The 12,439-nt window shown below is 47.9% G+C and overlaps 1 protein-coding gene across 4 annotated transcripts in view; it reads right to left on the bottom strand.

Annotated features, from left to right (window-relative positions):
- Positions 1–9,905, bottom strand: part of RD3 (RD3 regulator of GUCY2D) — a 20,949-nt gene extending 11,044 nt beyond the window's left edge. Inside the window, exons 1-2 of one of the 4 annotated variants that reach the window (XM_082302384.1) lie at positions 9,814–9,905; positions 9,148–9,291 (exon numbers count right to left, since the gene is read on the bottom strand). The gene's annotated coding sequence lies outside the window, so the exon portion shown is untranslated. Of the gene's footprint in view, positions 1–9,147; positions 9,754–9,813 lie in introns of those variants that run through there. The other 3 variants (XM_082302386.1, XM_082302383.1, XM_082302385.1) reach the window with 3 other exon arrangements.
- Positions 9,906–12,439: the final 2,534 nt, after the last annotated feature.

Raw genomic sequence — 12,439 nt, 5'->3', positions numbered from 1 at the left:
TACTGTCAGGGGCAAAACAGACTCGACTTGGGTATATCAGTTTATTACTAATCAAATCACAGTTCGATAATGAGAAATAAAACGAAATCTTAAAACACCTTCCCCCCACTCCTTTCTTCTTCCTGGGCTCTGCTTTACTTCCAAATTCTCTACCTCCTCCCACCTGGCAGCACAGGGGGTTGGGGAATGGGGGTTGTGGTCAGTTCCTCACATGTTGTCTCTGCACTCCTTCCTCCTCAAGGGGAGGACTCCTCACATCCTTCCTCTGCTCCAGCGTGGGCTCCCTCCCACGGGAGACACCCCTCCATGAATTCCTCCAGTGTGAGTCCTTCCATGGGCTGCAATTCTTCATGAACTGCTCCAGCCGGGGTCTCTCACAAGGGGCGCAGTCCTTCAGGAACAGGCTGCTCCAGAGGGGGTTCCCCGTGGTGTCACAAGTCCTGCCAGCAAACTGGCTCCAGCATGGGCTTCTCTCTCCATGTGGCCACAGGTCCTACCAGGAGCCAGCTCTGACATTGGCTTCCTACTGTGGAGTCACAGCCTCTTGGGCATCCAGCTGCTCTGGCATGGGATCCCACATGGGCTGCAGGTGGATCTCTTCATCCCTCTGAACCTCCAAGGGCTGCAGGGACACAGCTGCCTCACCACAGCCTTCACCGTGGGCTGCAGGGAGCTCTCTGCTCCAGTGCCTGGAGCACCTCCTCCCCCTCCTTCTGCCCTGACCTTGGGCTATTTAGAGCTGTTGCTTTCCCGTATTCTCACTCCTGTCTCACAGATGCTGTTGCTCTGTTCCTTTGCCCCTTCTTAAATCTGTTATCCCAGAGGTGCTACCACCTGGACTGATGGGCTCAGCCTTGGCCAGCTGTGGGTCCATGTTGGGGCCATCTGGCATTGCCTTTGGTGGACATGGGGGGAGCTTCTGGCAGCTTCTCACAGGAGCCACTGCTGTAGCCCCCCATCACTACCAAAACCTTGCCACACAAACCAAATACACCTGGATAGGTTTGCTGCTGCTGTAACATCAGCAGCAGAGCTTGCCCCTGTCTGGGCAGCACTCACAGGAGCATGAGCCACGAGGCCAGGCAGAGCTTTAACCATTATTTCGCAAACGTGCTGCTACTGCAGAGGCTACAGCACCTTTTAGAAGCTGAAGTCTGACCATGAACTTTGCTGCAGGAGCACTCCTTCAGCACCACCACCAGAGCCCAGGGAGCTGCGGCTGCTCTGAGAGGGAAGCAGAAGCACACCTAGGTTTAAACTGTTGTTACTTCTAGGTGAGATGTTTCTCCTGCTGGGGAGTTACCCAGCACTGAGAAGACAGAACAAATCACATCAGTTGGCTCAGAAAAAGATGGAATTAACTCCCCACCCAGCCAATCCGTTCATCTTGTCCCTTCAGGAGGACAATGCATGGAACAAAGTTATTACCTATTGTACTTGTATTTAAACACAATGGAATCCAAAACAGGCACTAGGGAGCTGAACAGGAGCAAAACAGCATCTGTTTCTTCACACAGTGCACTTACGTGCCTTGTTGCTCCCTTCCATCAGCCCCTGGGGAGAAGCGGTGGCACAAATAATGATTGCAGCTGGGATTACAGAAAGGCTGCTCCTGGCAGCAGCCCAATCAGGACATGGCGTCAAAAGTTAACATGAGGGCAAGGGATTAAAGAGTCTGATTCTGCAGGGCCTGAGCAAATCCTCACTATTGGGACACAGACAGACACAAAATGGAGAAAAATATGCTTTTGATTTAAGCTTCCACATTGGGGTCTAGGGCCTTTAGTGAAAATAAAAATCACCGCAAGTTCATAACTACACAGTACTCCCACTAGAGCTGAGAGCCATGAGCTCCCAGACTCCCTAGACGAGAAATGATCAATAGGATTCTGCCATGACTGCGAGGAAAAGATGCTTCCATGCATCATTCACTTGTCATAAAGTAGCCTGTTCTCTTTCAAAAATGTTCATACTATGTAAATACACCACACCATTAAAGAAAAATGCTCCAAAAACCTGGATAATCTGTACAGTGTCCCATGTTTGAAATTATTTCAGGCTCTAATGCTTAGGCTTTTCTAGAATCAGGAAGTTTTCCAAACTCCATCAAAGGACTAGTTTCTCTAGTCCTGTATCCTACCTCTCCCAGCAAGCAATACCAGTTTCTTCAGAAGGCAGACATAAAAGGGCTGAAAACTTCCACAGGTCACAGATGCAGCTACCTCAGAGTGTCAGGCCACAGGTACTCTCCCGAGACTGTATAAACAGGCACACCTTGGCTGGTTTACAGTGCTTGTAAGGAGAGATCGCTGGAGTGACTGCTGGTGCCCTTGAGCATCAGCTGTGATCATCCTTGTGACAGCACTCGCAGTCAGCAGCTGCTGCAAGTAATCCTGCTCCTGTCTCATCTCTGTGCTCCGGAGGAGGAGGAGCAGCCAGTCCTTCCATTTGTGGTTATCGCCAGGGTGACTCCAGCTAACAGCTCCCACACCACCACGCACAGCTCCGGCGTCTGCCGCTGGCTAACTCGTCCCAGACACAGGAACAAACTCAGGCTGGAACTGATGTGCTGACAGCTTCAAGTCCGTGATCCTGCCACTCCAACGTGTACCTGGCTCTTGCTACATGGTGGCCTCCACTCACTGTTACACATTATTAAGGATGAAGACCTTTTCCTTGGTCTGATCACCCCTTGTGTATCACTAACAAAAGTGAAGAGCATAACACACCACGAGCTGTTGTAAATAAATTCTCCTATTTCTTTTCAGCTTCTGTGATGACAGTAATTTTTGTAAGCTGTTCCAGGTACCTGACCAAATAAGGTATCATTATTATTTCCATTTGTGCTTTTATCTGATGAAGGTGAACATGCCCTTCTGTATTTTAATTCTGGTTATGACCTGGTCTCACATTGATTTAACTCTGCTGACTTCAGTGGCATCGGGGTAAATCAGTATAAAGCATTTCAATTGTGGAGCTGAGGAATACCCTTCCAGCTATTCCTAGCTCACCAGCTGTTTCATTAGAAGAGGAGCAAGAAGGGAATTTAGTAGTCACACTGGGAAAGCAAACAAGGAGACTTGGGTTTTGCATGATCCTGGGCTGTTCTTACTGCCATTATGGTTTTTAGATCCACAGATCTCCCTCAAAGCAAGGCATTCTGCACAAGAACCATTGCACTAGCCCTAGTATTACAGAGAATAAACAGAAGAATATTTTGGATACCTTGTCTGCTGATACCAATGCCTGCTAAACCTAAGGCTTGCCCAGTCCCAGAGCTTTCAGAAAGCTCTGGTAACAGGCAGATTTGCTTTTGGTATGGGAACATGGATACTGCTGACCCCAAATGGGACTTCCACTTGACTGCCATAAAAAAATCTGCTTCCACAGTGAAGCCTATAAAGGAAGGCAAGCACCTCACCTGCAGCTGAAATAGCCTGTTTTCAAATGAAGGAAAATCCCATGCAAGTGTTTCAGGCACACTGGCAGCTTGTGCTGGCTGTTCCTAAGGGAGCCTTGTTTGTATGAGATTGTTTCCTTCCCCATCTCTCATCCATCATCTCCTCCTTTTGAGAGCTGGCAATTGGCCATCTCTATTTAGCAGGCTCAACAAGCCACCACTCTTGCCACTACTGCTCTTTGCAGCCTGCAGAAGATACTGTGGGCTCCATTAATTGTGGCTGCTGGTTTTAATTTAAAGTTCACAGGCAGGCTAATCATTAACTGACTCAAAATAGCTTTTCCATGTGGAAAAACTCAAAAGGACTATTGGCAAGATGTGGACAACTAAAGAAAGGCAAAAGTTACAGCCTGACCTTCTTATTAGGGCAAAGGACAAATTTACACTTCGCAAGCATTCACATTAAAATGATTTTTAAGAAGAGACATTGTCGCAGCTGAATACACATGTTTCTGTTGCACAATTTGTCCATTTTCTAATTCCTTGTAAGAGGCTGTCCTGGGAGCTGACACAATCCAGTTGATGAACTACTCTGGTGTTATTCAAGCAAAATTTCCGAGGGGTTTATGGAAGTTCCACTCTGGAAACAGATCTGGGTTTCCAGACTTTGGTGTCATTGGCCCTAGACCTTTGTCTAGAAGACAAGCCTTCCCCTCACACTGTTGGTTGCAAGTCTGACCACATAAAACCTCACAGAGTTTTAAGCACACATTTACTTCAGCTATGCTAAAGTCTGGAATACCTTTCCTTCTCTCTCTCTCTCTCTCTCTCTCTCTCTCTCACACACACACACACTGTCTCTCTGAGGGGTTGCTTCAAATTTTAGCAATTGCTAGTAAGTCCATCTGAGAGTTTTTCATGTAAATGTTTCCTGTTATTTTGCCTTTCTTCAGAACTCATTTTTGTTCTCTACACTGTCAGCAATTCCTGTATTTTTCTCCTCATGTACTTTACAGCTTTCTCCATTCTTTTCTCAGGGCATGTTCTGAACAATCTCACCTCATCTTCCATGTTTTTACCTTCTTCCATGTTTGCCCAAGTAATTTCCCTTTCTTGCTCCAAAGAGTGCACCAAAGAATCATCAGAAATATCAACCTTCATGTGCCTTATCTGTTTTTTCATCTTCTTCAAACAGGATTTCAGCCCTTCCTGGCTCTTTCACCAGCAAAGGGAGTATGTTTCCTTGGCCTGCTCTCTGGCTGGTCTTTGGCCAACTGGAGGCTGTTCATACAACCTGACAGCCACAGTCTCCTCCAGGCTATTGCAGGCTGGATCACCACTTGCTAAGACTTGTTACAGCAGGGCTGCTTTCTGGTAAACCATGACTCAATCAGCAGGGCCTGTTTATGAACTTCTGAGAATAAAAAATTCCTTTCAGTTGATCTTTCTGCTGGTTCTCATCTTGTAATGCCCTCCAGGAGGGGAGAGAAGCATGCAGAGAGGGGGAAATATGCATTTTGAAAAAAATGAGAGTAGAATAGGACTCCATAAAGGTATGTCCTAGGTTTGACAAGTCTCCTGTGATTTGCCTTTGCCTTTGCAGTCCAGGAGTGCTGCTGACAATCCTGTGGGACTCTCGAGAGCCTTAGGGGTGTGGTAATTGTGTAGGAGCAGAAGGAGAAGCTTTAAAGGGGTTAGGTGATAGGAGCCTAATCCATAATCCAGTGATGTCAACAGAAGGGTTGTCACTCAGCTGTAGATAGATTTCCAGGAAATCCACCATCATGCAAAGCATGCCAACAAACTGGGCTGAGCAGCTGGGAAATGCCTTCCCTGCCTTCTTGTGAGTGGTAGTTCCTCACAGCTACAGTCAGAGAGCAGAATTTGCTCATGCAAGATACCCACTTAGCCTTTTTCCACACATGCCAGATCACAAGGTCACAAACAAGGAAATTTATTTCTAAAATAAGTGGCTCAAATCTGCCAGTTGTCCCCATAACTATACTTTTTAAGAGACACATATTCACGGGGAAAAGAGATAATGTGAAAGTGCAGAACATATTAAACATCATTTTAAATTATTTACCTCTTTAGTAAAGTTTGGATTATGTTGTCCAGGAAATGTTGCTATGTTATGTTGCTATCCTTCAGATAGCAAAGGGTATCTAGTATCTGTCTGGACTGGAACTCACAGGTAGATTAAAATTGGTTTGGCTACACCTATCTCTGAATTCTGTGCTAACTGATGCAATGTTTAACCAGCTGCTCAGGCAGAAATTGTGGTCATGGCTATGCTGCTGGCTCTATCTGCATGAAGTAGCATTAATTAGCAACAGCATCAAAGATGAACCTCAAAATCTATTTCTCCTGTGATGAAGATATTTTAATTTTGTTCCAAAGAATCTTAGCAAGTTCTGATTAAGAAACTGCTGCCAACACCTTCTCAATTTTATTTATATAGTCTACCATAGCTTTGTAAAAGAATCCCTGTTCCCTGTTCTCCACCACTTTCTGGTTTGTTCAGCCTGGAGAAGAGGAAACTGAGAGGAGACCTCATGGCAGTCTACACCTTCCTCGCAAGGAGGAGCAGAGGGGCAGGCAGTGACCTCTTCCCTGTGGTGCCCAGTGACAGGACCCAAGGCAGTGGTCTGAAGCTGTGTCAGGGCGGGTTTAGGCTGGATATTAAAGAAAGGTTTTTTCACCCAGAAGGTGGTCGGGCGCTGGAACAGGCTCCCCAGGGAAGTGGTCACAGCACCAGGCAGCCTGGCAGAGCTCAGGGAGCGTTTGGACAACGCTCTCAGGCACATGGTGTGACTCCTGGGGATGTCCTGTGCAGGTACAGGAGCTAGACTTCAATGATTCTTGTGGGTCCCTTCCAACTCAGGATATTCTATGATTTTTTTTTTTTTTAAGTTACTTGCCATTATTCTCTCCATAGAGAGAATTTTACCTTACCAGGACCCAAAGAACCCAAATTCCTATCTGTCTGGAATCTCCTTTCTTGTTCAGTAACATGGAAGGCCAAGGTGTTTACAGATACTTGCCATGTGATTGTAATCTCAGTGGAAATTATTATAACCTCAGCCTGAGATGCTACGAGGCAATTAATGCTGAAAAAGCAGTAGGTAGAGCTTTTCAATCAAGAAATTTAAAAGCAATGCAAATACCATGATATTAACACAGCAGCATTCTTCATTCTGACCTGCAGAATAAAGAGAGAGAACTTTGGAGGACATTCAGAGGTCTGCTTATAGACCACAACAGAGAATCTGTGTTTTGCTTTATAAGCACACCGATTCCCCTGTTGTGATGGACACAAGCTATTTCTGGACTAAAAAAATTGAAAATCACAGTGGTTAAAATGTGTCCAGGTACATGACCCTGTTACAAGTAGCAAGGAGCTTTGAATAACAGAAGCGCAGGGGATGAAGCGAATGCTTTAAATGCAACCTTATTGTCAAGTCTTCGTGGTTGCGGGTGTTTAAGGACAGCCAAAAGCCCCTCACAGCAGTGTCCAGGAGGGAGCCAGCTGTGACAGGGCACGGTGGCACCCAGCAGGCCCTTGCCTGCCAGGCAGTGCCCGTCTGTCCCCGGCAGGGCTGTGCTCACTCTCCGACCCGCCTGCCCCGGGCTGGCAGCTCCCGCTGCTGCCCGGCTCTGCCCCCGCCTGACAAGCGCTCCCAAAAACGTGTGAGAGCCGTGCTGCTGTTCAGCATGCAGCCCCATCTCCGTGATCGCTGCTCTCCAGCAGGCCTGGCATGCACTGTCAGCGGTACAGAAATGGACCGGCTCTTTGTCTGCTGCCATTGCCACGGAGACTTGGGACTCACTCAAGCCTGTAGTGAACACGATGAGAAAAGGTAGCTGGTCTAACAGGTGCGGCTTCATGATCTACAGCAAAGCTGCACTAGTGTAAAACAGATTTGCCTCGTTGAAATAAATCAGACTTCTGTTGATTAACTCCAGAAGAAAATCCAGTCTGCAGATCTTAAAGAAAGAGTGAAGGAAGGGCCCAATAACTTGGAGCTCTCCTAATGCCTGGGACTCTCTACAGAAGACAATCTTTGTGTTATCTGCAGAAGCAAAAGGGTGGGTTCTACTCAAGTCTGCTCATGGAGCAGAGCGGTATTTTACAGTTTATCTACTTACCAAAGCAAACGAGTTCCCTTTGTTGAAAAAACAGGAGTATTTTCACGCCAAATTCTCACTCATGCTTGAAATAATGTTTCTAGTAGCAACCATAAAAGCACTGTCATACAACTTACACTAAGCCGTTACCTAAACCTACAGAAGACGGGATGTTAAAGCACACTGAATAGCTCTGTTTGCCTGACTTGTTATTAAAAGTCCTATGTATTGCTCAGATCTTGCCACAGTGGATCAAACACACCTTCAGTTCTATATCTTGCTTTGATCTCTGTAGACTACAAAGCCAGGTTTCTAATCAGGACAGAGGGATGTAAAGTATTCTTCACCATTCATTCAGCTGTGTAAATGAGAGTTCAGAAGGTAGCACAGACCCATAGCTTTTCTGTTATTAAAATTATTCAAACCACCAGAAAAAAGTATTCTGCAATAAAGCTGTAATAGCATCTGATGGAAGGCTCCAATACAAAAGGATTTCAGAATTAAAACTCTGAGAGATCCCCCACTCATCCTTCTCTATTCTACTAATAACTACACAGTGTTATTAAAGGGGCAGCAATGTCACAGATTGGAGTTTCTAATACTGTCATCCACTGCAGATACTCATATCTATAGAATTATATAAAGAGATTGAAACTCTGGCTCAAAGGCATGTTCCACCTGTCATCAGGGGATGAAATTTTTTTATTCATATATTGTGGCGAAGACCAGACTAAGTGCTGTTAAAATGGGCAGGTGAGATGTGCATTCTCCTTCCAGGCTGAGGACTGATTCTTCTGTGAAAGCAGGAGTAACTCATTGCATCGTAAGGTGAGAATGCATTTCAACAGACACCTGTACATTTCTGTTCAGGACTGAGCCTTAGTTACAGTATCTACCAGAAAAAATATGGACCGAAGATCCCCGAAGTCTCACTCTGCCTCGACTCACTGCAGAACTACTCCTATAGCGAGAGTTTTCTCTGTACTGCAGAATACTAGGACCAGAGTTAAAGTTTGATCATTGTCACAGGAGCTATTTAAAAATACACTTTGTTTTGAAATTAGCAGCCAAAGGAAGAATGCTAAATTCACAGTTTGAAAATTTAAGCCTGTCTCTGCCGAGATCGCACACAGCATTGGCAGCACCTGGCAGAGCTCTGGGAAAGCTCATGCTTTCCACCCTGCAGTAGCTGCGTGTCCCACCTGCGGGCATGGAGAGAGCAGTCACTGTGAGCAGCGAACAGCGCTGTCCTGACACAGGTTTTAATTAATGTATCAGCATTAGGAGATGTACAGTGTGCTCTATCCTTAGTCACACTGCCATAACTCCAAAGTTGTCTGACTGACCTTACTGGTACCTCACCGGGGTTAATAAACACTGGACTTCCGTGCTGCAGAGACACTTAGTAGGGCAGGAGTCTGATCAGAGAGATTTTTTAAGTGGCATAAGCATAAGGCAGCATAAACCATGCTTCCCTCCTCGACTGCCTGTCCTTACGTAACCAGTTACCCAGCGCTTATCCATGATCCAGGCAGCCGTTCCCGAGCCCAGCCTGGGAGAGCTGTCAGAGTGTCCCGGTCCCCTTCCCTTCGCTTCCCTGCCCACCCATCCCGCCTCACCTTTGGCACCAGCGCTCCCGCTGCTTGTGCGGACAGACGGACCCAGGGCGAGCCGAGAGGGTACCAGGAGGAGGACGTGGCTTGAAGTTAAGCCCTCTAAACTGGCACAGCAGGCTTAAACCCACACTGGGGTACGGATTAGCCCTGGTGACGAGATATAACAGCTGGGTTTACGGCAGTGCTTTGGAGCGATTAGGGCTTGGGCCAGTACCTCCACAGACACAGCCTCCCGGCAAAGAGCCGGCACCTCTCGGCTCAGACAGATTTCGGCACCTGTTTAAAAGTCCCTCCAAAACACGAAAACTTTGTGGGGTTTTCTAACCTGCAGCTGAGCCAGCCCTTTGAAGAAAATGCAGGTACTTGAGGGCACTGGGGCTTTCTGAAGGCGGCACGGCGGGGTTCGCTCCCGTCCCCCCCGGCCGTGCCCCCCCCGGCTCGGTGCCTCGGGGCTGTCCCGGCGCTGTCCCGGCGGAGGCGGCCGCACCCCGCGCCCTGCCGGGAGCCGCTCGGGCCGGGCGATGGGGAGCGGGGACACCCCAGCCCCGGGCTCTTCGCCGCGAAGTCAGCGGTCCCCTCCGCTGGACACCACCTCCGCCCCGCCGGGCACCCCGCCCGCCGCCGCCGCCGGCAGGGTCCCCAGCTCCTCCTCCTCCTCCTCCTCCTCACCGCGGTGCCCGCTCCCGTCCCGCCGCCGGCGCCCAGCCGGGGCAGCGCCTCTCGCCGCCGCCGCTCCGCCGAAGTTGAGCGGAGCCGCCGCTCCGCAGCCGCCGCCCCCCGCGCCCCGCCCGCGCCGCCGTTCCCATGGTGACCACGGGAAGCCCGTTCGGTCCAGGGGCGTGAGCTCCTCCCGAGCATCCCACCGGCACCGGTACCGGCACGGCGTCAGGCCCCCGCGGGGACTCGCTGCTGTAGATTGAATTTGCGCCGAGAAACAACGGCGCAGAAACTGGATCTATTCATTCATTCCTCGCCAAGTCCTTTGGGAACAGAACAGAACAGTCTTCAGCCACAGAAGCCACAAGGGTTTCGCTGGGTTTGGAGGGGTGAAGGAGGATGAGGGGTCGGCACGGGAGCTGAAAGGGTATGAGGGAGGAGAAGAGGAGGAAGTTTTTTACAATTAGGGAGGTGAAACACTGGCCCAGGTTGCCCAGTGAGGAGGTGGATGTCCCATCCCTGAAAACATTCAAGGGCAGGTTGGACAGTGCTTTGAGCAGCCTGACCTACCTGAAGATGTCCCTGCTCATTGCAGGGGGGCTGAACTAGATGGTCCCAGTCATGCACGGCCAGAATGTCCTCTGTGAGCCCACAGTTCCTCACCCAGCCTCTTCCCACAGTGCAGAAATGCACGAAAATCATCCCCAGTGTCATTGGCCAAACCCCCACCAAATTCAAGGAGAGCCAGGCTGTGCCAGGGGGCTGCAGAGCTACAGCCTTGGGGAAAGGGAGCACGTGGACAGGTGAGAACACTCAAGGACACGTGCAACCTAAGCATGTGTGTGAAGTCAATCATGTCCCCACTGAAAATCTTTCATAAATTATGGCCCAAGTTGTGACATCTCGGTGTTTATGCAGCACTCACACAGCCAGGGGACAGTGGTGTTTCAGACCATGGATGTGTGTGCAGCACACACATAAACCAAAACAGCCCAGCTAAAAATTCACAGATTAAAGGATGCCCAGTGCATTCTAAATTAAAATGTATGAGGCTGGGGGGCTTTAAAGTTTCGTTTATTATTAGATCAAAAAACACAGCTGGACTAACAAAGAGATTAGAAGCATTTTTCTGCTCTAATTATCTGTGGAGGACTACTCATCTGTCCTGAGCTTCAATGCCAGCCCAGTTTGTAGCATTCTGGGTATGCTCTGCTCTAAGTGGAATTGCTGAGTTTAAGTAAAAAGTCATTTTACACCAGTAAAGACCATTATATTTTCATACATTAAAACCTATTTCAAAACTCAACAACTCTGACTAATGCAGAACAAAACCCCCTTGAAAATGCTTAGTTTTCAGGTATATTTTCCACCAGGTTATATTTTCAATGCAGTGAATTCCTGAAAGTTCTTGCCATGAACCAGAAACACTGGTGACTGGGGAGTATCTTTGGGAATGTTTTTTGCAGATATATAAGCCTCACAACTGAAAAATCATTCATCTCTCCCATACCTTATTTAGCAGTTGAAACCAAGAATTCTTTACTGTTGTACTGACATGACTTACCAGATCAGTCAGCACTCAGATCATCAGTTGCTTGGTAGCAGGGATGGAGGGAAGATTTATTCAGTGGTACATTTCCCAGGACATGCCATGACAATCAAGTTTCACCACATTGCAATTTGTAGTGCATTTGAAGAGTGTGTAGTGTAGTCCACGTGGGCCTGCTATTTCCCACCTGAGCACACTGCTAACACTGCAGATGGTGCCTACAGAGCCTTCATGTTTTGGTGTCAAAGTCATGGACCTCTGACACTGGCGCTGAGGGTGGACTTCTCCAACCAGTAACAATCATATTGCTGCTGTCTTCTGCATGGGTCAAACCACAAGCAAATAATCTCATCCAATCACTGACAAAAAGAAAATATAATATGGTAGAGTTGTATAGACTTACACCCTTGCTTAGGAAAGTGCCACTTTCAGAGCTATTTGCCTTTTTTTTTTTAGTGCTTGTTTTCCCTCAGCAAAACAGTTTTTCATTCACTGGACAGATCATCCTGCTATTTACTTTAAATCCTGTCAGCCCACCCACACAGAAGTGCACCATGAGCAAAACCAGGAGAAAGTTCATTCAGTCTCCAGCAGCAGCGCCCAGGCTTTGCAAGGCTGAGGCTCACTTAAGAATAACTGGCAATGTTGCCATGTCTTTTCTAGCACATATCTCATTTCTCCCCATATCTCATGTCCCCTTTCTCCCTCCACATGCTATGGCTGGGTTGTTGGGTTGTTGGCTGAGCCCAGAAAGGCTAAAATGCTTGGGTTTGATACCTCAGCTGCTGGAGGTGCACTGTCAGGGACCACCGGCCCAGGAGGTTAAAACAATCAGCTCAGAAAAGAGTGTCCTGGGTCAGTAAAGGACAGATGCTTGGATATGGCATTCCAGAGCACAGCTGGATGATGGGCATGGTATACAGATCTTCCTCAGGAAAAGTTAGGACTATTCAGAGTAGGCTGTACTTTGTCCAGGACTTTTGTATAAACTAACCATAGAGTTACTACAGGGAGAGCTGTGACTACAGCCCTTCTACTGTCAGCTTCTACAAGCTCCTGAATGACAGGCCCCCTACTGCATCTGAGTAG

The sequence above is a fragment of the Coloeus monedula genome (genome assembly GCF_965178545.1).
Source record: "Coloeus monedula genome assembly, chromosome: 2".
Taxonomy (NCBI): Eukaryota; Metazoa; Chordata; class Aves; order Passeriformes; family Corvidae; genus Coloeus; species Coloeus monedula.
The sequence above is the reverse complement of the archived record's forward strand: the minus strand, read 5'-3'. Positions and strand labels throughout refer to the sequence as shown.